Here is a 23,032-nt window from a genome sequence, read left to right as displayed (position 1 = left end):
AAATTCTTTTCCTCCATTTTTTCTCAGCAAATAATACTGATGCCCTTCACTCAACTTTTGTAGCCTTTCCTCTCTTTCTTTACATGTATGATTTTATCAAGATTGGTACCAGATATTTTTGGCGTGCAGCCTGGTGATTATGAGCCTCCTTTCTTTAGAAGCTGCAGTGAAGAGGAAGATTTCAATCCATGGACCAAAAGTCCTTTAAAAATGGACGTCGGCAATGTTAACAACAAGCATTTTGTATTAGCTCTCAAGGTATGGGGCAGTTATTGCAGGAAGGATATAGTAGTTTTCAGTTAGATGTTCAACCAATTCACATTCTGTGGTTTTTTCTTAGCTTAAGAGCATGCTTGATCCCTGTGAGGATGAGAATGATGATAATCAAGACAGTAGTGTGAGCTTGGGAGCTGATTCCTTCCCGGGAGATGACTGTGAGGTATAACAGTTTTCTCCTTGCGTTGGTACTTCATAAATTTTTTTGCATGGACTAAAATCTGCGTAATGGTGACGATTTCAGGTCAGTCACTCTGATATTGATTAGTAGTACATATATCTGTACTTTATTTAGTATAATAGCTTTGCATTATTTTTGAATGATGTATCCTAATATGTTATTTATGGTACGTTGACCATTTTCCGAATTTACACATTGTTGGTTTCTAATTTCTCTACTCCGAAATCACTTGCTATTATAGCTAACACCTAACAGGATCCTGTTACAACACAAGAACTAGCTTTGATAAATTCATAGAGAGGTTTAGGCTGTAATTTCAAAGTTAGCAAGTTCTGCCATTATTTATCTTGCAAGTTTATCATATTTAAAAATGTGATATCTGCATTGTGTTTGTCTTTCAGGTAGTTTTACTAGTTTGAATTGCTAGTCCTAAATGGTTTTGAATTCTTACTTTATGTCATGTGTCATTTACATAGTTCTTCTTTGGTTCTAAAAACAGACGAGGAACTTGCAGGGGCGGCTCAAGGTGGAGGCTAGTAGCCTTTGTTTTAGGCCCCCTAAATTTTGGGGTCCCAAAAATATTTTTAGTTGTGCATTTACTATCTTATTTTCGTTTAGACAATATTGAAGTTTATAGAAAAAGAAAAAGAATACAAAATCCTTATAAAAATGGAAAGAAAGTCTATCTATTTTTTAACAATAGAAATATTTTAGAACTTTGAATCAAGATACTCAAATTTTCATATTGATAAATAACATCTTTTACAATAAAATCCTAGGTAACGGATTGTAAATACATGGATAACGTCTTATTAACTTGAATTTTCTTGTCAATGTGAATATTAATATTATATTTTATAAGATAACTACACTATAGACAAAAAGAAAGAAATAAAGAAAGAAATGTAATATTAATACTATATTTTACAAGATAACTATACTATAGACAAAAAAGAAAAAAACTAGGTCCCTTATTAAAATTTGGCTTTAGGCCATGAGTTTTATTGAGAGCCTTTGGGAACTTGCTGTCATCTGCTTCATACAAATTTGCTAACGTTAGAGGCCTCTTTTCGAAGAAATTTAAGTCTGTTCCAACTCGAGGTAACCTTTTTCTGCTAAGCCTGTTATGGTAGCAGTCCCTTTCAATTCTCTGAGTTAATTCTCTGCTATAACAATTCTTTTCATTTGTCGGTGTGTTCGATGCATTGCAGAAATATTTTAAAAGATATTTGTCTTGGGTGTGTGAAACAACACGAGCCAATGGATGCTGATAACTAAAATATGCGGACAACCTGTTCATCTAGTGATCTCCCTTTGAGTGGATCCAGCCTCACACATGCTATACAAGAGAGACCATCAATCACACATGAGATTAGCACAGCAGTAACGTCCGTCTGGCATCTTCAAAGAAGCTGCGAAGTCCATCCCGAAGTTATTTCCAGTTCTAGTTGTCAAGAGCAGGGAGGATTTCTACAATATGGTGCCCGAACAAGATGAGGCCTCAGATGCAGTCTTTATCCAACAGGATGTGACTTTAGACGATGAGTTACTGCTCCAATTGAAGATCTTTGCGCTACAACATGACAACCTTTATGTCCTTCCAAGAAAGACGAAGGAGGTTAAAGCACCCGTCGCCCAAGTCAATCATGCTGGCATAGGAATATTTTTCCTAACGACAGACATCTTCATAACTAGCTTAGCATTTCATACGTGGGTTAAGTATGGTTCCACTATATAATTGGATGGTGCTCTAAGTCCATTACTTCATTCATTAGCTAAATTGGCTAAATTGCGTTTGAAGTGAAGTTCTAAGAGTAGATTCAATAGATTCTCTCGACAATTGAAGGTTTGAAATAATTGGTGTACATTTGGTATATGAATTGCAAACTGCTATCCGTTGTTATAGTGCTATGGGCAATCTACTCTCCTCCTTCCTACCTTTTTGAATGAAAGATTACTTTTCTTGTTTCTGTGTCTTTTGACTACTACACTGTTACAAGCCATTATATGCTCCACATCGTACGTATCAATGTCAAAGTATGCCTCAAAATTTAATTGCAGCAATGTCATAGGCCTCTGCAGCTTCTTCTTAGGTACCTACAGAATTGATCCAAGAGTTTAACTTTTATAGTGTAAAAGGGACTACCACATCACCTAAATGACACTAGAAACAACCGTTCTTAAAAAGTCAAATTAGTAACTTGAAAATAAGGTAGGTAACAAGTCACAATAGTATAAAACACATGATCGTATAAAAAGAAATTTGTGTCGTGTATAAGTTAAATCCTTGATCCAATGAGATTGAAACGCAGCTCCACTGAAAAGTCAGCCAAGTATATGCAGGGGCAGTTCTCATACAGGGGAAAGTGTATAACAAGACAAAGATAAGGGAGGAAAAACAGCAGAAAGAGAGAGAACCATATTTAGACTTAGATTAGGCAGTACAAAGTGAATGATTCCCATTATAAAAGACAGCCTCATGAGTAAAAGCCAGCCTTGCTGACATAAAGTTCTCTACATGCTCTTGTTGGCTCGTGATCAGCCTTACTACAAACTTTAAGACTTGCCATTTTTTACTAACAGAAAAGATTTAAAAAAAATTATGCCTTTATAATACTGAACAATCCTTATTAAGAGTTTTAAGTTGAATCTAAGCGCACACTTTACACAATAAAATTACATTATCTCGTATGAGAAAAGGAATCACAGAGCTAGTAGTCAAATTCACTCAGTAAATCTCCCCAAATAAAGGTACTTGTTCCCAGCCACTCGGCCGATCCGAGCTTTCCATCTTTCGTACTGATGGTGTCTGCTAAAGCGAAGATCAACAAGGGCGATTTTCAATTTTAGTAACAACAGAACTTCATTTCCAATGCTAAAGTTGCCTACTGAATTGTAGTGAGTATCAAACCTTGTCACCCCTCGATACATTGAAGCTCCTCTTGAAAAATTACTACTCTTCCTGCAAAAATTTGGACAAATCAAATGAATACGAGTACTAATTAAGTGCGGGAATTGAAGCAGCAACAAGCCTACCTTCTTAATTGAGCTACATATTCTTGTCGTGTCATGTTTTTCATTTTCCTACTGCGTTAGAGGTTTTAAAAAAATTATATGACAGCATAAACAAACAAAATACAGTTGATAAATAATCTTTATATACTACTGCATACCGGGAAATTTATGTGTGTTGAGAGTCCCTAGTACTTCAGTGCTGCCAAATCATATGATCTTGCAGCTTTTTCTTCCACGTCATACCCACCTAGATTTATGATATTTATGATCATCTGGTTAACAACAAGATAGACATATACAGTCACGGCTCAATCATTTCACAGAATATACAACGTATACAGAAATTTAAATTAAGATTTACCTAGATAGACTGAAAAAACCGACATGCATCCCCAACAATAATCATGAAGGAGGAGAAAAGAGAAGCAAGTTTGTACCAGTTCAGAGAAACAACTCACCAGAAGTTGTAAAAAGCAAATCCATTAAAAAAAATGTTTGACACTAACATTGCCTTCCTTTCCTGCTCTGCCATTCTTTCTTACAACTGTTGTCCCATAGATGAGCTTCGTATCTACCAGTCCATCTATGCCTAATTCAAAAGAAATATAACTAACAAGATCATGGTGTCTACCTTTTATTATGAAAAAACATATAACCACTTAAGTATTACAGAATAAAGGTCATCGGAATTAAAGAAAACAAAATAGGATAAAGGGGAAGATCTAACCTAGTGACGCCTCGATACTATGAGGTTCTTTGGCCAAAAGTATCAATGGATTTCCTATGAACAATTTGCTTTTGATAATCCACCTTCTCAAGCCCTCTTTTCTTTGTTTCCATGGCAATACTATCCGCGACAGTTGGAGATATTTGCTGCATTCCACTGACACAACTTGATTGAGAGCTAGGGCTCATTGATAAGCTAAGTGATATAAAATCTCCGTATGTTATTGCACCACTAGACCCAGATTCTCCACTATTATCAGTCATGCAGCCTATCATATTCTGCTCTAATACATGCCCTTTTAGATTTTGATAGTTTCTTGACACCCAGTTATTAATTCCAGACATTTCATCAACTGGCATTGTTGGGACCTGAGGATTGCACTCTGTTTTCCCCTGATCAGTAGATTGATATGCTGAGAAATCAGGGTAGTGTTGTTTTTGTTGTTACTGCCTAGAGGTTTCTTGAACAAGGTTCGAGAAATCTTGGCTGTTGGTGGTCTCATTTTCTTGGTGTTGGTTAATATTTTTTTTTGGTAAGGTAAAATTTTTTAAATAAAAAAGGTACCAAGATGGTATAAATATAATAGGCCAGCAACTAACACAAAACTGATCTCCTACATCACTTAACTCCACTAGAAGATTCATATAACTGTTCCAAATTTCCATAACACTTCTTTTGCACCAGAAATACAGATTTATCAAACATCATTTTTAATCCTGGAAATATGTTGCCAACCATATTGTCCATATACAAGGTTTCTTTGCCGCCACCCACCCAAAACAATCTACTTTACAGGTGCTTTAGATTTCCAAATTGCTTTCCAGTTTCCATGGCCAATTTGAATCATGCATCCTCTGTTGCTTTTCCAATACAGTGTATATCTGTTGACAGTGAATTTTCCATCACCACTTGCTGCCCAGATAAATGAATCTCTTATTATCCTACAAACTAACACTGTCCAGCAACTGCAGCAATTGAGCATGTTCATCTATTTCCAAGTCATTTGAGGCCTCTCCAAAACATCAGTTACCAGCTATTATTTGAGTACAAATCTGCTAAATTTCCTTTTTTGTTTGTGGAGCAACTATATAAAACGGGAAATCTTGATCTGAAGCTCTAATTTCCCATCCATACATCATACCAGAATAAAATATTATTGCCATTCCCAAATATCAGCTTAACAAGCTGACTATATTCACCCTTTAGATTGCTAATGGTACTCCAAACTCCTCCCATAGAAGAAGACTGAATTGCACAAGGAGCCAATAATCCTTCCTTCCACATTTGACTTCTAACAAGCTGCTTCCATAGTCTGTTGCTGCCATCATTAAACCTCCAAACCCTTTCTTGGTGTTGATTATAGTAAATCTTGTTGTCTAAGCTGTGAACCATACCTCATCCGCTACAACCTTCATAGTGATGGATCCCCATTGCTGCATCACCAAAGAAATCCTCCAGTTTAGGTGTTGAAACTTACCATGCCTTCAAACTAAAGTCACAAGGATATTCATAAAATAAGCAAGAATCCCAAAGCATAAAACAGAAAAAAGACCCCATTTAAAGACAGGACAAGTTTTGAGATGAAAATAACCTTTTGGTTGTTCTGACCTGTTGAATGCTTTCACAATGCATAATGAACCATCATTGAGAGGCATCACAGAAAATGAAGAGAAAAAGGCTGCATCGTCACCTTCAGTATTATAGTATATGCCTGGATAGTTGAGATGAGTTGGACAAAATCTAATGCAGACTGAACTTGGAACATTGCTTGAGCCAGGTTGAGTGTGATGGTGATGAGGAGGAGGACCCTCTAAGCTGTTTATGTGAGGGGAGAATGAATAACCAAGCCAGTGGATGTTGCTGTTAGTGTTGCCGCTATTGTCATCATTACTCAGAAGACTTCATTTTCGTTGCTATTGGATTGAAAAAATCCTGACACTTATAAAGAGATTCAGAGCATGTTTCTCTTGGAGCAAGGCGGCAAGTCAATCATTGGGAGACAAATAAACTAATCATACTCCACCCTTTCTTTTGCTCCCTCCATTTGAAACTTATTTTCTATTTTTGTTTTCTAGACATAAATCTAAAAACAAAGTAAAAAACAACTGAATGGGCTCTGTGTGTGTGAGAGTGTGTGTGTGTGTGTGTGTGTATCACACTGCAAAGATTACCAAGGAGAACAAAGGGAGTCCCTTTAAACTAAAAAACGAAAAGAATAGGATACAGCAAGTAATGTCGGGCATCCTTCCTGCATTCCGTTGGGATCTGTGTTTGAGAAAGACGTCTTCTTTTTCTTTTCTTATGCTCCACCCCCTGCATCCTTTGGTTTTTCTTTTCTCCCTTTTGCTTTGTGCACGACTATATATGTACTAGTATTACATAAGGAGACTGTTGATTCGAATCTACCCTCGTGGATTACTGCTTCTTTTCTGTGGATAAGGGATATTATATAAAAATGTGAACCAACAAAGTCTCTTCTTGCTAAGCAGAACTTACCTCTGCCACTTATAAGAAAGAAAACAAGAGCAGGCGTTGCTGAAGAAAACTGCACAAGTACGTACCCACGTACTGGTTAATTTAATTGATCTAAAACCAAAGTAAAACTCCATCATCTATCTGTTGGAATTTAATGAGAAATAAGAGAAAGCAATGGTCATTTTAGTAGATGCGACAGAGGAAAAGATTGGAGTTAATATGGCCATAAAACTAGAAATATTAATAAGACATGATACAACAATCAATTAGCTGTGCCTGTTGCCTTTTACAGTCTTCCAACTGCATCAGGGAAGCTTAGACTTAGATCTTCACAAGCAGCAGAATTCAGAAACATCTGGTCACTTCATAGAATAGTCAATATAGCATGCTAGGCATCTACCTCTCCCTTATTGGCGACTCCAGTTTATGTGAACATAGAGAATTGGAATAATGCCACAATCAAAAGAAAGATATAGTCTTTCAACACCTAATCTTGAAATAGAATGCGTCCATTGGTCAAATTCACTAGAAAACTGTCTCCCAAAGCAAAAAGTCATCTTAACATGAGTCACTTTACGACCCGAATAAAGTTGTAATAACTGATTTACACCATTCATGAAATTTTACTGATAGTAAGGGCAACATGTATGGTTGTGAGGGTTAATCCCAAACATGTCAAGGCATCTGAATTGTAATGTAGGTATAGAGGCAAAGAGATATTTTCACCTTCTAGATAAAATGCTCGTCCTAGCAGCATCTATTACTATCAAATGTGCAAGAATGGAAGACAAAACATCATCTGGTAGCTGGCTGAAGTAATCCTCCTTTGCATCATGAACCTAATTGCATTACAGGTGGAAACACGGATTTTTGAAGAGAAAATTTATAAAAAGTTACATTATCCCAACAAAAAAAAAAACTACTAAAAAGATGCCCTTCCCACGCTTATGAGGATAAAAATAACTACTAGTATATTTGATTATCGGACCCAAGTTATGTAGCAAAATGTGGACTCGTGCATATTAACATGCTTTTGGCTCCTCAATTAGAACCTCTACTCTTTAATTTTTTGCCAAATTTGGGTTTAATATTTGTTTTTGTTTTCTGAATTAGCTTCAAACATGAAGAGGATAATCTAATTCAGTACTCCAAAAAAAACGACATTGTCAATTTATCTTAATCACTTTTAAAAAAGAAAGGGAGCCGTGGAGCAACATTAAAGTTGTTTCCTAGGTCGAAGCTTGCAAAAGGGTAGGCTGCCTACATCACATACCTTGAGGTGCGGCACTTCTCGTACCCTGCGTGCGTGAACGCGGAATGTTTCGTGCACCGGGCTGGCCTCTCAAAAAAACTCCATGAGTAACTAGATTCAAAGATTTTTTTTTCCCCTGGAGATTACCATGACTTTATTTTATAGTTTTGCCAATTTGTTTTCATAAGACAACATCAAAAATAAAAAATAAAAACAGATTTTGCACATATCTCTGCTAAAGCTTTCTCTTTTTCTACGTGATCAGGTACCAAATACTTTTTGATTAATCGACCTGGTCTTGACCAGAATAGAACTTTACTTCTCGGTTTTTTATCCAAAAACCCGTAATAATTCATCCAAAGAGCAATTCCACCCAATGTAAGCAACGGCAAAATTATTCGTCCTAACAAAAGGAAAAGGGAACAAAAAATTTGCAATAAAACACAAAAGGAACGAGCTTTCATTATCACAATTCAACTAGTTAAAAGGAAGAGAATGTTAACCGGGAAAATTTCTGTCAGCAAGCGCCATATATGTATGTATAATTCTGCTGCTAATATTTAACCGAGAAAGAAAGCACTCCAACTTGGGGCAGAATACGGTTTTTTATGTGCCGACTGCCTCGGCTTTTGTTATTTTCTTTTTTTAATTTTGGGATTTGGGATAATTTAAAAATAATAGTGCTTCATTTGTCCTAATTTATTTGGTGGACCTCGGATTTTAAGAATAAATTTTTTAGAGCCCATTTGGCAAAGTCGCTAAAATCTGATTATTTTAAAAAATATTTTTTATAGTTTGTGTTTGGCCAATTCATTTTAGAAGTACTTTTTGCAATATTTGGTAAACAAATTGTGTTTGGCAAATCTTCTAAAAGTACTTTTGAGTGTCAAATTACCAAAAAAAATGAGACCAAGGTCTTATAATTGTTTTAAATAGAAAAATAAACTCAAATATTTATAGTAAGAGACTTTTAATATTTTTTATTTTATTTAATTAAAATATAAAACATAAAGTAAACAAACATATTAAAGATTTAAATCAATTTTACAGATATAGTTATATCAAATCATATATTATTATCTAGTATAATTACTTATTGTTACATGATGATTTGAATAATCAAAATACATCATTTAGTATGAATTAGAAGTCTATTTCATAAATTACTATATATTGATAATCTACCATGAAATAATAAGTAAAGTCACTCACACATTATAATATTTCTCAATAATTTCATCTCTACATCTATCACACACTGTCTCCATATTAGTAGAAGACTTGCCTTGCATCTAAAGGAATATCAGAAGGGCCAACTCCTTCCTCAATCTCTACAGTGATGTCTTTATTAGCATAATAATTGAATTCCTTATCGGTAGAAGAATATCGTCGGATGAAATTATGTAGCCATGATAATTGTAGTTAGATGATTCTGAGTGTCAAACTTAAAAGATGGCATTGGGTAAAATAGAAATAATTTTAAATATATAAAAATAATTTTTTTGTAAAAAAATAGTTAAGTATATTTAAATCCAATTCAAAAAGAGTAACTAATCATTAACAACACATAATGTATAATTAATTTTTTAAATTTAAATTAAAAAAAACTAATTAGTATTACCTAACCTTACTAATTTTGTCTTACATTGTCAAGTGGCCTATTGTCATGTTGTCACTTGGCTTAATGTGTGATGATTTTTCTTCTTCTTTTAATAATATATAAATAGATTATGAGATACAATTGTGAATTTATTACCTATTTGTGGGTAATTTTTACAAATTAGATTTTATAACTATTTTAAAGATTCGGGAACTAATTTATTACCTATTTGTAGGTAATTTTCACAAATTATAAATGATTATTTGTAGGAAGAGAATTGATAATCCAAAAAAGGATGTAGATAATATGCTTTAGTGTGAAAAAGGAAGAAAATAATTTTGAAAGTTACAGGATATTACACAAAAAAAAAAATCAAAAACAAAAAAAGTCAATAAAGAATTTAGAAAGTTACAATATGATTCGTATATATGATATCTTTAATTTTAAAAGAACGATAAAATTAGAAACAAAAATAAAAAGAAAAAACTTAAATTAGTAAGGGATAATTTGGAAAATATAAATTTATGGTGAAGATAGTTTTGTCTTGAATAAATTAATTTTTTACTTCTGCTTCTGCTTCTTGGAAGAAGCTAGAATTTTCTGTTTCTTCCCAAAAGCAGAAAAATTGCTTCTGCTGCTGGCCAAAAGTACTTCTCTGTATTGGCCAAATAGCTTAAATTTTTTAAAAAGTACTTTTTGGAGGAAAAAAGTACTTTTGGTCTCCCAGAAGCTTGGCCAAACAGGCTCTTAATGTAATTATAAATTTATATAAACACTTCAAATTTTTTATAAAGAAATTTATCTATTTAAAAACTATGTAAAAAGTATTATAATTATAATAATATAAAATTCAAAAAATCTAAAAGATATATGAAAAAACTTGTTTGACTCTCCTCAAAATTTCTCGAAAATTGTTTGGCTACTATAGTTGGTTGAATGCGTGATCTCATAAATTTTATTGTTGTCGATATTGACATGTAGAACAGGACTCTATCTTTATTCGCGTCTGATTAATCCAAGGTGGTAAGAAATGGAATCAATGAAATGAAAGAAGCTTCTTTGAGAAAGAGGCTGGATGCGTCTGTAGGAATGCATATTTGCTTATTGAGATTTGAGACACAAAATTTAATTAGTTTTTCAATGAAAACCTTAGAAATTGGTATGTATTTTATCTTAAATAGACATCAGTTGTACAAATAGCAAATTTTTATTTTTCAACCAAGTAATTTCTAACTGAATCATTGTTGCTGCAATTTGTGTATTATTTGTATGCCTAAAAATATTGACTTACACCATAATTCCTTTTCTAATATCTTTCTTATTCAGATGAATACTGTCACCAATGTTGAAAAAGGTACTCATTCTATTCTGAAGCAAGATGACAAAGAGCACAAACTCTTGTCGCGAAATCCCTAGTGTGGAATCTATTAATCATCCTGGTGGCGGAGCTACAATCAAGTAAGGGTGGTCAATCGAACACCCTTAGCCGGAAAATTAGATTGTATATAAAAGTAAAATATTCTCTATTGTTATAAAATAAAAGCAATATATCAAGAATCATGTAATTAACTAGAATTAATAATAGAAGAGAATGATAATATTAGAAAGAAATATTTTTTTCTTCGTTTTCAAAGTGTCTTTTTTAGGTTCATGAACGAACCTATTTATAAATACTATTACATTTTACAGAACTTCCTAAATCTAGTTATGAGTCTAAAAACCAACACGAATCTAGACATATCAAGACAAATCTAGATATGAAAAGATTTTCCAAATCGCAAGTTGGACATCCACCTTCTATGCAAGTGAATTTATAACACTCCCCCTTGAATGTCGATTAAAAGATAATTGTGTCTCATTAAAACCTTACTAAGAAAAATCCAGTATGGAAAAGTCTAGTGAAGAAAAAAGAGTACACCTATCTTGTAATATGCATTGAGAGTTGTCTCACCAGGAAACCCCAATTTGGACAAAACCTTTAAGGAAAAAAGAGTACAATGCGTGTTTTTCTCCTTGATGAGAGCATCAATTCACATCTTTGAACATTCGCATCCCAATCTTGTACTCTAGCTTCTTAAAGGTTGACGCTGGTAGAGATTTGGTGAACAAATCAGCCATATTATCACTTGAACGAGTCTGTCGCACATTGATATCATCATTCTTTTGAAGATCATGTGTAAAAATAATTTTGGTGAAATGTGCCTTGTCCTATCTCCTTTTAGCATCCTTCCTTCAATTTGACTATGCATGATGCACTATCGTCATACAAAATTATGGGTATTTTATTATACTTTAAACCATATTTTCTCGAATAAGATGTATTATATATCTCAACCATACACATTCTCGACTTGCTTCATGAATAGCAATTATCTCAGCATAATTAGATGAAGTAGCCACCGCCAAGATACGACAGTGCCTCCACATTTAAACACATAGCATGTTTGAGATCGGGTCTTGTGTGAGTTAGATAAATACATAACATCGGCATAACCAACAGGATCAGGACTGTAATCATTGCCATAAAATAAACTCATATCGATAGTCCATTTTAGATACCGCAATATGTGTTTGATTCCATTCAAATGTCTCCTTGTAGGAGCAGAGTTATATCTTGGTAAGACATTAACTGAAAAAGTTATGTCAGGCCTTGTAGTATTAGCAAGATACATTAATGCACCAAATTGTACAAAGATATGGTACTTCAAGACCAAGAAACTCTTCATTCTTTATTTGAGGTCGGAACGGATCCTTATTCATATCAAGTGATCGAACAACCATCAGAGTACATAATGGATGTGCTCCATCCATGTAAAGTCGTTTTAATACCTTTTCTATGTAGGCAGATCGATAAACAAATATCGCATTTGCCAAATGTTCAATTTACAAACTAAGACATAATTTTGTCTTTCCGAGATCTTTCATCTCAAATTCCTTCTTTAAATAATCAATTGTCTTTTGGAATTCTGTAGAAGTTCCAATGAGGTTTATGTCATCAACATATATGGCAAGTCAACAAACTCCGATGATATTTTCTTTATAAAAATACATGGACAAATGACATCATTTATATAACCTTCCTTTAATAAATAATCAGTAAGGCGATTATACCACATTCGTTCTGATTACTTTAGACGATACAAAGATCTTTGCAATTTGATCGAAAATATTTCCCGGAACTTTGAATGATGTGCGTCAGGAATTTTAAATCCTTAAGGAATTTTCATGTATATCTCATCAAGTGAGCCATAAAGGTAGGCTGTAATCACATCCATTAATATATATGCCAAGCTTTTCATGGACAATAAAATTAATGAGATAACGAAATGTTATTGCATCTATAACAGGTGAATATGTCTCTTCATAATCGACACCAGGCCTTTGTGAAAATTCTTGTACAACAAGTCGTGCCTTATATCTTTGCACCTCGTTTTTCTAATTCCTCTTACGTACAAAGACTCGTTTATAACCAACAGACTTAACACCATTAGGTATTTGGACTACAGGTCCAAAAACTTCACGTTTCGCAAGTGAACTCAACTTTGACTGAATTACTTCTTGACATTTTGGCCAGTTACATCTTTGTCGACAATTTCCAACAGACTGAGGTTCAAGATTGTCTTGATCCAAAACCCACTATAGGCTGCGATGACGCCAAACGTCGCAGTTAGGCAAGCCAACGGTGAACTAACAACTTAATTATTCATTTTATTATTTTCGAAATCGTGAATCTTATTAGATAAGGAAATCAATGCTTTAAAAATTGTGAAAACTTACAATTTAAATAGAAGAAATAATAAAAATGTGTAATAGCTAGGCAACACCACAAACAATTTACAGAATATCGCAAAACCCGGTGTCACAAGTTCATGAGCACTTACTAAGGAGTACAATAATAATATAGCATCTGTCTAGAATGTAGATGAGATAGGATAAAATGAATAGTACGATGAAGACTTTGTGGACTGCGATGCGTAGCCTGAAATGCAGCTCACATAAAGTCTCATCAAAAACTGTGCCTACGCGCCAAGATGATCACCAAATGAATATGTTAGATCCTGCACATTTAGTGCAGAAGTGTAGCATGAGTATGTAAATCAACGCGTACCCAGTAAGTATCTAGCCTAACCATAGAGAAATATTGACGAGGGGTCGACATCGACACTTACTAGAGGTCCAATAAAATAATATAATAAATTATAAGCAGATATGAAGCACACAACAATAATGGGTAAATCTGTAAGTTACATAATCTTCCAAATATTCCTTTAAAGTATGAATTTCTCAGTCTTGTATTCTACCTCAACAACTCAGATGTATCAAGTTCCAATATAAAGCGAATAAGAAATACCATAAAAGATGTTGGGCATTAGTGGAAGGATAATCTCATGAATATTCGGATTTCCAGCGATATAACGCACGATTATGCCGAGGTCGTTCGGGTCGATCCAGAATAATGTGTACACTGCCGAGGGTCTAGCGGCACGAACAATAGATGCATCTATTATACTGTCGAGGCGTTCGGCCCACTCTACAAGAAAAGGAAAAAAATTATCGAATTACGAGACACATGCATACAATACAGTACGTGAGCACAAAGTGAAATATAACTTTTATCGTTCCTCGAATAACTTGCCAACAACTCAAGGTGATAAGACTCAGCCTATATATATATATATATATATATATATATATATATATATATATATATATATATATATATATATATATATATATTTCTGAATCAAGTTCAATTATAATTCAATTAATTAAGCTAGCAGAATGAGTTCAATTAAATAAAATATTATATGATAAAGTCCTAAGTCTACCGGACATAAACATGCTTTAGTTACGTCGGACTCTCGTCACCTCGTGCGTACGTTGCACCCACAACTAGTAACACATAACAATTACGTCACATAGGGGGTAGTTTTCCCCTCACAAGGTTAGACAAGAGACTTACCTCGCTCCGAAGTTCCATAACCGGCTCCAACGCCACTCTAACATCTCCAATCGATGCACGTCGCTCAAAAACTAGTCAAACAATGAGCAAATCAATAAAAATATTCTCTAATAATCATAATAAATCAATTCATAACAATTCTCAACTCTGCATAAAGGTCAATAAAGTCAACCCTCGGGCTCACGTGCCCTAATTTCAAAAAAATTTGAAGATAAGCTTTTCCCATAAAAATACGAACTCAAATATATAATTTATTCCCAATTTCGTGGTCAAAATCCAAAAATACGAGATTCTAGGTTTTCTTCAAAATTCCACATTTTTCATAAATTTCCATGTTAAATCCTTATAGAATCTGTGTAATTAACTTACAATATGATAACAACACGATAGAGGATTCAAGAATTACTAAAGAAAATCAAGAAACGTGCGGAAGCTAAAAGAAAATAAAGAAATGAAAAAGGCAGATATTAAAGATAGATTGAATTCAAGAAAGAGTTTCTTGAATTCAAGAAGTCTATTCTTGAATGTTAATCCTAACAACAACAATTAGCTAACGAAGAACTAATCGCCTTTTGTAGAGGTTAAAAACAAGAGATAGATTGTGAAACCCGACCCTTTAGAATAACAAGAACAACAATAAGCCTAAATTTATCATCTTTCTTGAATACCTAGAAGTGATCTAAGATTTCGAAAGAGTTTAATCTTACCACCTTAAGTTGAGTCTTGAAGGTTGAAGAATAAATTCAAGAGTAGCAACACACAAGAGTGCAAGAAAAATCTCACAATTTTTATTGATAATAGTCCGAATAATCTATGTCTAAAAACAAAGAATGCACTCCTTTATATAGAGAGCGGTCACGAAATTCTACCTAAAAAATAAGTAAATAAAGTCCTAAACTACTTTGGACAACGAGTCCAACTACCTTAGGAAAAGGAAAATACTAGGAAGTAAAAATCAAGTCATTCTTGGAAAATAATTCTAAAGATCTTAGTAAAAGGAAAACATAACCTTAACTAACTAAAAAAGCAATAAATATAGTCCCATAATATATGGAAATACCAATCTTGGATAGAATCTTGAAAATTTTGAAGGAAATTTGCAAGCAACTTGGCACCAACTTTCACTCAATATCTAGCACGACTATTGTACCATTCTTGGACATCAAGTAAGTCATTTTTATGCTATAAAAACATGGTTTTATGTAGGACTTCATGGGCTGCAAGTTTGGACATATTTTAGGTGTTAAATTGGTCCAATAGTGGCCTGATTTGGACCTTCTTTAGAGGATGTTTCTTGAGATTTAATCCACCTCTTATTGGACATGAATTTGGACCATAAAATAATTATAATATCTAGATAACTCATATCCTTTATCCTTAAGCTCCTCCTCCCAACTAACAACTTCTTTGATTGTTCCTGAAGTCCAATGACCTTGTTTTACAACTTTTTAACTTGAGATCTTGTTAAAGGTCCTCTTTGAAATTCCAAAGCTTCATCCTTGTCCTTGAATAGATTTGAGCTTCCTAGGATGCTATCATTCCCCTCTTCTTGAAAAAACATTTGGGCCTTGCAAGAAAACGAAGACAAGCACTAGAAAATGGCATTCACTAATATGAAAAATGGTAAGAATAAAACAAGATAGTGACCATGTGTCCACTTAACCTAATTAAGCCTAATTGGTGTAAATACTCCTTTATAACGCATATGGATATCATCATCCCAATAAAATTTATGCCTACTTAGATTTGTCCCATAAAAACCTCTCTTAAGGTAGTCAAAAGGTGTGCATGACAATGAAATTATGAAAGATTGGCCACACATCCATTTAAAACAAGTATCTCTACCACATTTATCAAATAAGACACTTTTATAATATAGCCAAGTATCAATTACAATTTTCATGGATTCTTCTACATGTAAGCTATTCAAAGAAGCACATAAATTCACAAAAAGGTTAGAAGAACCCATAAATTCCAAAATAAAAATTTCAATATATTCAAGCTCATGATTATAACTTTCCCCAATAATATTCGCAACATCAATAAATTCTACATAATTGCTCAAACTGTCACAGAAAGAGTCATAGATAGGTTCATGAAAGAGTATTTGATGACTAATATCACAATAATCATGCATATCCTCTTTACTAGAAGCAAGCACTTTTACAGGCTCACAATCAACATGATTAGAAGAATGATTTTCCATCAAACAACAAAACTTACATTCTAGCAATTTATCACATGAAAACTCAATAGGCACTTGAATAAGAGAAGAAGAAATATTTAACTCATTCACAAGCCTCTTCTCATAAAATTCAAGCCTCTTTCCACCAAGTTGGAATATATAATGATCTATGTCATACTCAATTTCAAAACAAAGTAAATTACTCTTGTACTTGAACTTAGATATTACAGTTAGTGACTTGATGTGCATCAAAATATCATTATCCACAAAAATTATAAAGTCACCAACATAAGAATTAAGAGTATAGTTCATTACCTCCAAAAATACTTTAGGTGTTCCAGAAATGCCAAGAATGCCAGTAAACCAATTATGCATACCATACTTGGACTTATTTACTAATGGAACAACATCACCTTATATTCTTTTATGCAACGATTCCAGCTTAGCAATGGCTTTAGGGAACTCTGTGTCATAAACCTGTAAATAAGAATCAAAGAAGTCAAAAGATTCAATAACAAAGAATTTAACCAAGCTTTTATCTTCCACCATCCAACAAGAATTGATTTCGCCAAATTCATGTTGGAATCCAATTGGATCCTTTGCCAACATCTCTTGTGCCTCACCTCCCCTTTCAAAAGGTCTTTCAACATGTGACTGCATAAAATCACAAGAACTAAAATAAAAAAGAGTTAATGGGTTAGGAAGTAAAATTTTTTTTTTTCTTTGGCTTTTATCACAAAACTAACTTTTTCCTCGTCCTTATCCCCTTATCTCTCACCAAGGTTTTCTTCTTTTTCTTCACTCAAACCATTTTTTTTTCTCTATCTTTAATTCAAAGCCTTTTTCTATCTCATGGCCTTCTCTCTTTTCTTTCCTCTCAAGCTCACTCTTTTCCTTCCTTGACATCCCACTCTCTTTACTCAACACAACCTCTCCTTTTTCCTTTACTCCTCTCATTCTTTTCTCTCTCATATTTTTTCATATTTTCTTTAACAGTCTTTTCATCTTCACAAATTTGTGAGGGAGTCAAAGGTCTAAGAATAAGTTTCCTCTCGTTAACCTCAAAAGAGTATCTATTTTTTCCATGTTATATGAAGCTCTTCTATACTCATACCATGGCTTTACCAACAAGATATGATAATTATTAATGGGAATCACATCACACCAGATCGCATCCTCATACCTTACAATAGAGAATAGTAATAACACTTTTTTATCTACCTTTACTCCTCCAAACATGTAGGGTTCAGTATGCTCAACATAAGGCAAGTTCAATTTCTCAACCATATAAGTGCTAATTGAGTTATAGCCAAACTCTTTGTCAATTCTAAGGGCACAAATCGCAGACATCACTTTAGCTCTTGTTTGAAAAATAACTTTACCATTATCTTCCTTTCCTTCAGCATGTTGTAAGTTTGACTTTTCAAATTGTTGAGTCATAGCTCGCCTCCTTTCTTCATAACTACCTGTTTGAAACATCTTGAACAAAGATTAAAAGAATTATGTCTCTCTTAACTTTGGCTTTTTCCTTCCAATATTCTCACCTCTCTTGGCTTTTTTCACTCAATGTAACTCTTGGTCGTTAATCTTTAGATTTACTAATAAACCTTACTAGTCACAACCCTTAGTGATAAGAATATGAAGTTGGAAAAAGAAAGAAAAGTGAATGACCAAACCTAGGAAGAATATGAATTGGTTAGTAGAAAAAAAAAGGAAAGAGTTTTAGGAAACCCAAAACCCACAAAAATAAGGAAAGAAGTTTCCTTAATCTTCAAGAACAAAGATCCCCTCTTCTTATTTCCTTTCTTGACTTAGAAACCAAATAATACTTGAAATCTAAAAATAATAATGAGCAATAACACTTTTTTGGGCTGATTTCATTTTTTTTTTGTTATTTTTTTGTTGTTGCTCAAAAACCTCCCAAGACTATCAAGATTGAAATCTTGATTAGTCTATACTCTGATACCGCTTGATAACAACACGATAGGAGATTCAATAATTACTAAAGAAAATCAAGAAACGTGCGGAAGCTAAAAGAAAATAAAGAAATGAAAAAGGCAAAAATTAAAGATAGATTAAATTCAAGAAAGAATTTCTTGAATTCAAGAAGTCTATTCTTGAAGGTTAATCCAAACAAAAACAATTAGCTAACGAAGAACTAATCGCCTTTGGTAGAGGTTAAAAACAAGAGATAGATTGTGAAACCCGACCCTTTAGAATAACAAGAACAACAATAAGCCTAAACTTATCACCTTTCTTGAATACCTAGAAGTGATCTAAGATTTCGAAAGAGTTTAATCTTACCACCTTAAGTTGAGTCTTGAAGGTTGAAGAATAAATCCAAGAGTAACCATACACAAGAGTGCAAGAAAAATCTCACAATTTTTATTGATAATAGTCTGAATAATCTATGTCTAAAAACAAAGAATGCACCCCTTTATATAGAGAGGGGTCACGAAATTCTACCTAGAAAACAAGTAAATAAAGTCCTAAACTACTTTGGACAACAAGCCAACACCTTAGGAAAAGGAAAATACTAGGAAGCAAAAACCAAGTCATTCTTGGAAAATAATTCCAAAGATATTAGTAAAAGGAAAGCATAACCTTAACTAACTAAAAGGCAATAAATATAGTCCCATAATATATGGAAATACCAATCTTGGATAGAATCTTGAAAATCTTGAAGGAAATTTGCAAGTAACTTGGCACAAACTTGCACTCAACATCTAGCACGACTATTGTACCATTTTTGAACATCAAGTAAGTGCTTTTTATGCTATTAAAATGTGGCTTTATGTAGGACTTCATGGGCTTCAAGTTTGGACACATTTTAGGTGCTAAATTGGTCCAACAGTGGCCTGATTTGGACCTTCTTTAGAGGATGTTTCTAGAGATCTAATCCACCTCTTATTGGACATGAATTTGGGCCATAAAATAATTATAACATCTAGATAACTCATATCCTTTATCCTTAAGCTCTTCCTCCCAACTAACAACTTCTTTGATTGTTCCGAAGTCCAATGACCTTGTTTTGCAACTTTTTAGCTTGAGATCTTGTTAAAGGCCCTCTTTGAGATTCCAAAGCTTCATCCTTATCCTTGAATAGATTTGAGCTTCCTAGGATGCTATCACAATATGCCTTGCAATAGATGATGGAGATCTCCCCTTGAAGCTCTCCGAAAAATGCCCAAACCAAAAGAGAAATGAGTGAAATGAGCAAAAATCCCGACTTAAAACAATTTGCCCAAACCTATCCTTCTTCGCGATTGCAGGATATCTTCGCGATCGTGAAGGCTAAAAATACTGCCTCCCAAAATTCCTTTTCGCGTTCGCGGTCACACAGCCGGTTCACGAAGGCTAAACACTTCCACGCCCCCAACTCCCTTCCTTCTTCGCGTTTGCGACCACTATGTCGCATTCACGTAGAACAAAAATCCTCAGCCCAAAATTCTTCTTCACGAACGCGTGAGACCCTTCACGTTCGTGAAGAACAACACCAGACACCAGCACCAGCAATTGCGAAACAGGGAAAATTTTTCTGAAACCACTCTGAATCACACCCAAGGCCCGCTGACTTGTTCTATAACATGAAACGAACCTGCTCGAGGCCTTAAATCATGCCAAACAACATCAAAACTATGAATCGACGATCAAAATCCTTTTTTTAAACTTCAACTTTCAAACTTCGACGAATGCATATGAATCATATCAAAACATTCCGGGATGACGCCAAAATTTACGCACAAGTCACAAATCACGATACGAACCTATTCCAAGACTTGTAATCCCAAACGGACATCGATAAAACCAAAATCCACTTCAAACCAAATTTATGAAATCCTAAAACTTTCAAAATGCCAACCTTCTATAATAAGCGTTGAAATGCTCTCGGGCAGCCCGATACTCAACCCGAACACACGCCCAAGTCCAAAATCATCATACGAACCTATTGGAACCTTCAAATCTCGATTCTGAGGTCGTTTACTCAAAAGTTAAACCTTGGTCAATTCTTCCAACTTAAAGCTTCCAAAATTAGAATTTTCCATCCGAATCAACTCTGAACTTCCCGAAATTCAATTCTGACCATACGTACAAGTCATAATACCTGAAGTGAAGCTACTCAAGGCCTCAAACTGCTGAACGATGCATAGAGCTCAAAACGACCGATTGAGTCGTTACAAAGATCCTCACTATCTTGTATAATTCTAGATGCAACATTATATGCAAAGACATAATCCGCCACTATTTTCAATCGATTCAAATTTGTCTCAATATCGATTGAATTTATTGATAGTTCCTTATTTTCTTGCGTCTCTGGCTCAGTGATTTCCTCATGAATCTTAGGATTGGTTAAACCATGGATTTCTTTGTGAGACTCTTTCGTAGTGTCATCTTAATTATTTATTTTTCTTTTTCTAGGATTTCGATCCTTAGAACCCAATGGTCTTCCACGCTTTAGACGTGCTTTTAAATCATTAGCTATGACACTAAAAGATTGTCGAAAAGGGACATCAATTCGGATTGGAATATTCTCTGTAGGGTTATGTGATTAAGTTATCCTTTTTAGAACTGTAAATGTATCTGGCATTTGATTTGCTATTTTATGCAAATGAATAATTTTTTGCACCTCTTTTTCACAAATAGAGGCACATGGATCAAGATGAGACAATGTAGATTTTCCACAAATTTTTCGTTTGGTTTCACCATTTTCTCCCCCTAATTTTAGGAGAAATGCATTATTGAATCGACAATCTGCTAATGAAGCAGTGAACACATTTTCCCTTAATATTTCGAGGTAGCGAATAATGGAGGGCGATTCAAACCCAACATAACCTTCTTCATGGACCCATCTTGGTTCAATATGGCTGTACTATAGGCACATCTACTGCCCATCCAAAAAATTTTAAATGGGATATATTAGGTTCATGACACAAAACTAATTGCAACGGGGAATATTTATGATAATTTGTTGGTCTGAGACGAACTAGCATTGTTGCATGCAAAATGGCGTGACCCCAAATAGAAGTGGGCAACCTCGTTTTCATGAGTAGCAGTGTCATGACCCTAAACCCAGACCCGATCGTGATGGAGCCTCTCGTGAAGACAAGGCCAACCGACACACTTCCAATTCATTTAAAGCCATTAAAATAATACAAATTAAGTCTTTAACATAATAATAATAATCCCAAAATAAGGTGAATAATATAGTTTGTGGAATAGACATAGCCCGACATTGGGGTGTCACCAGTCATGAGCTCCTACTAAACAATTTAAAACAGGAAGAGTCTACATAGTCTATTACAGAACTAAAACAAGAGAAAATAAGATAGAGGGAGAAGCACTGGGTTGCGAACGCCGAGCAGCTACCTAGTGAATCTCCGAAGTCTACTGGAAGCTCTCAACCCTCGCAAGCAGGACCTGAAGCGCCTGAATCTGCACACAGGGTGTTGGGAGTAAAGTGAGTACTTCAACTCAGTGAGTAATAATAATAAATGAATATTGAGCGATAATAAATCACGTAAAGGCACATCAACATGCTATAACGAAGCAGTATAAAGCTAGTAAAGCAATGAAATAGTGAAAACATATACAGTCACCTTAGTTCAGTTTAAGCTTCTTTAAAATACCTTTTTGAAAGTTAAACAAGTAAATGACAAGTAGCTAGAAAAGATAAACACATAAAGAACCGCCCCTCGGGCACAATACCAACAGAATCAGCCCCTCGGGCAAAACATGGAACAACACCAACCCCTCGGGCTGTATCTCATATCACAATGGGTACCCGCGCTCACTGGGGGTGTGCAGACTCCGGGAGGGGCCCCTTACCGCCCAAGCGCAATATCAAGCCATCTCGTGGCATAATCAATAGGCTCTCGGCCTCATATCAACAAACCACCTCGTGGCGTACAATCTCAGGCCCTCGGCCTCCCAATCATGAATCAGTGTATCCTCACAACACAAACCCTCGGCCTTATTCAGTCAGAATCTCATAAGCCACTCGGGCAACAGTAAAACATGATGTTCAACCCAAATTATCATTTAATATATCATTTAATGTGTTAAAACAGAGTAAACATGGCTGAGTTATGAAAACAGTAGAATATAGTATGACTGTGTACAAGTATAAAGTCAAAACAGTGAGGAAAAATCAGTAAAAATCCCCTAAGGGTCCAAATAGTTGGCACGAGGCCCAAATATGACATTCAGCCCAAAACATGATGATAGCAAATAGTTTTCAATCAAATACGCGGTAAAACAGTCATTCAGGATGGATTAAGTCACAATCCCCAACTATGCACGACCCCACGCTCGTCATCTAGCGTGTGCGTCACCTCAATATAGCACAACGATGTGTAGT

At 34.6% G+C, this 23,032-nt stretch overlaps 1 long non-coding RNA gene across 27 annotated transcripts; it reads right to left on the bottom strand.

The window, feature by feature from the left end:
- Nucleotides 1-2,323: 2,323 nt before the first annotated feature.
- On the bottom strand, nucleotides 2,324-8,547 carry LOC104219379 (uncharacterized). Of its 27 annotated transcripts, none has more exons than XR_709261.2 (8): nucleotides 7,401-8,544; nucleotides 6,696-6,744; nucleotides 5,791-6,628; nucleotides 4,200-5,632; nucleotides 3,931-4,061; nucleotides 3,631-3,744; nucleotides 3,494-3,544; nucleotides 2,892-3,419 (listed from the first exon to the last, which is right to left on the bottom strand). It is a non-coding gene; the product is annotated as an uncharacterized lncRNA (long non-coding RNA). The 27 variants fall into 27 exon arrangements; XR_011405433.1 differs by lacking the exon at nucleotides 6,696-6,744 and having other exon boundaries at nucleotides 7,401-7,513; nucleotides 7,948-8,544; XR_709256.2 differs by adding an exon at nucleotides 2,324-2,554 and having other exon boundaries at nucleotides 3,369-3,419; nucleotides 5,791-8,543.
- Nucleotides 8,548-23,032: the final 14,485 nt, after the last annotated feature.

This window comes from Nicotiana sylvestris, chromosome 2 (assembly GCF_000393655.2).
Source record: "Nicotiana sylvestris chromosome 2, ASM39365v2, whole genome shotgun sequence".
In the NCBI taxonomy this organism is placed as follows: domain Eukaryota; kingdom Viridiplantae; phylum Streptophyta; class Magnoliopsida; order Solanales; family Solanaceae; genus Nicotiana; species Nicotiana sylvestris.
The sequence above is the reverse complement of the archived record's forward strand: the minus strand, read 5'-3'. Positions and strand labels throughout refer to the sequence as shown.